This window comes from Microtus pennsylvanicus, chromosome 12, assembly GCF_037038515.1.
Source record: "Microtus pennsylvanicus isolate mMicPen1 chromosome 12, mMicPen1.hap1, whole genome shotgun sequence".
In the NCBI taxonomy this organism is placed as follows: Eukaryota; Metazoa; Chordata; class Mammalia; order Rodentia; family Cricetidae; genus Microtus; species Microtus pennsylvanicus.
In genome coordinates this window covers 26,897,234-26,900,062 of record NC_134590.1, presented here as the reverse complement: position 1 = coordinate 26,900,062, position 2,829 = coordinate 26,897,234, and positions in this window count along the sequence as shown.

The following is a 2,829-nucleotide window of genomic DNA, read 5'->3' as shown; positions in this document are numbered from 1 at the left end:
AGAAATAGACCTGATGAGGATAAAAGCATCCAGCAGTACTGAGTCTGATTTAGCCTAGCAATTAGATACATTTTTATAAGTACTAATTGTCCCTTAAAATAAACTGGAACGCTGTGAAAATGGATGTCACAGTCTAAAATTACTCATCTATTTTGAAATCTAATTCATAGCTTCCACTTAAATGTTTACAAATTATAGTAAAAAATAAGAACTATCAAAATTATAAAATGTTTAAGTATAATTTATGACGAATTTGTCATTCATGATTTAATTAAGTAGTTCTTTGCAGCTGTTCAGGTTCATGCCTGAATAAAAATATCTAATTCTCAATTCTACTGAAAACCAGAAGTTTTACCTCACTATCTTTTTATCTTCTATTTTTAATCTTTTTTTTATTATGTATGTGAAAGAGAGTGTGCCTGTGTGCATGGGGCGTGGTCTGCGGTAGGGTCAAAGGACCATGTGCAGAAATCAGGGCTCCCCTTCCGTCATCATCATCAGGCGGGTCCTGGGGATTGAACTCAGATCATCAGGCTTGGCAGCCAGCACTTTTACCCACTGAGCCATCCAACTGACCCATTTTTTTCCTTTAAAAGCCTGAGAAACATGAATTTGGGAAATGGAAAGATTCATTTTGTGTGTGTGTGTGTGTGTGTGTGTGTGTGTGTGTGTTCTTGTTTGTCTTTAAGACAGGGTTTCACTACAGAGCTTTGGCTGCTAGAACTCAATATGTAGACCAGGCTGGCTTCAAATTCACAGAGCTCCAACTGCCTCTGCCTTCCAAGTGCTGTGATTAAAGGCGTGCGCTAAGTCTTGAGGATGTATGTATCCCAGGTTAGCCTTAAGTTTGTTACATAGCCTAGGCTAACTTTGAACTGTTGATTTTCCCGCTCCCACGTCTCAAGAGCTAGCATTACAGGCATACATCACTACTAGGCTCATATGGTCTTAAATGAAATTCAGAGCTTTCTGAGTGTTAAGAAAGCCCTCTACCAACTGAACTACAACCCCAGCCCATGGGAAACAATCACTTTCTGTTGCATGGGTTTTTTTTTTATCTGATAAAGGGTCTCACTATGTAACCCTGGCTGTCCTAGAACTTATGTAGATCAGACTGGCCTTGAACACAGAGATCTGCCTGCCTCTGTCTCCCCAGTCAGTGTTTGGGGTTAAAAGAGTGTGCAACCACTACTTGGAAAACCTAAGTGTTTTTTGTTTTGTTTTTTTTTTTTACTGGGACAGAAGCACAACTTGGATAAGGGTTGATCTGGGGTTTCTATATTCTCTTCCCGGCATAGAGTGGCCAAGTTTCACCTTGTAGGAATTTTCCTGTCTAGTTATTTATTTAGAAACAGGATCTTGCTATGTTGCCTAAGCTGGCCCTGAACTGCTAGGTGGAAGCCACTCAGGGAGCTGGAACTACAGGTATTACCACCAAGTCAGGTTGGCAAGTGTCCACTCAAACTACTGATGTCCTTCATGCTTCTGATTACTTGGTTCTTATTTGATCTAGACATCCACATATTGTAGGGCTCCTTGGGTATATCTGATAAGTAAAATTAGGGAATTGTCTAATTCTTCAGAATTTTTGACACATGATATTTACTTATTTTATTTTACGTGTGAAGGTATTTGCCGGCATGTAGATTTGTGTATCACCATGTGCCTAGTGCTCATGAAGACCAGAGGAAGCACTGGATCCCCTGGAACTGGAGTTACAGATGCCACGTGGGTGCTAGGAATTGAACCCACGTCCTTTGGAAGACTAGTTTAAATGCTTAATCACAAGTCTGTCTCTCCATCTTCTATTTTTAAAAAGATTCATTTATATTTTTGTGTGCTTGTGTATATGTGTATGACATACATTCTTGTCATATATACATGTATGTGTATGGAAGCCTGAAGAGGGCATTGGATCCCCTGCAGTTGGAGTCACAGGAGGTTAGGAGCTGCCTGGAATGGGAACTGCCATCCAAATTCTGTCTTCTGGGAGAATAGCAAGGGTTCTTAACTGCAGCTCCATCTCTCCCACCCCATGATGCTGTGTTTGAAAAGAAAGATAAAATTTGAGCCTATAAAATAGCAGAAGATATTTAAATATCTCTGTGTGGGGAAAATAGGCACTGTAATTTTTAAATGTATCTCTGTGTGTGTGTGTGTGCGTACGCACATAGATATAAGTAAGCATACCACACATGTGTGGAGTCAGAAGACAACTTTCTGGATGGTTCTCACTTCCATGCTGAGACATGGTCTCTCTTGTTTCTGCTGCTGTTCTGTGTATTCCAGTCTAACTGACCCACGACCTTCCCGATGAGTCTCTCTCTACCTCGACTATCTCTGTAGAAGCACTGGGATTACGGCTGTGTGCCATTATGTCCAGCTTTGTAAGGGTGAGAAGTCAAACTCAGGTAGTCAGGCTTGAGGAATTTGCACCTTTACCCACTGAGCCATCTCCTGGGCAGCCTCTGGACGCTTTCAAGTAGACTATTGTTGAGAGGTAAGCAGTGTGCTGTGGATAATTGGGCACGGTAGCATTGTGATTGGGCCTGGAACGTTGATTTAGTTGAGGGGTGAAGTAGTAAAGAACATTTACGCAGAAGACTTTGGCAATCGGCAACACCTGATCCAGGTCTGCTGGGGCTGGAGTTAGAGCTTCATGGGAGAGGGGACAAGAAACGAGGCTAGAAAGCTGGGCTACAGCCGAAGCAGAAAGGTCCCAAGTGTCAAGGGTCCCAAGGCACCCAGACAATATCTTTGCAGGAGTGAATTGTTTGTCTCTGCTGTTAAGACTTCCCTGCTATGATGCAATGCATCCCATAACTGTCA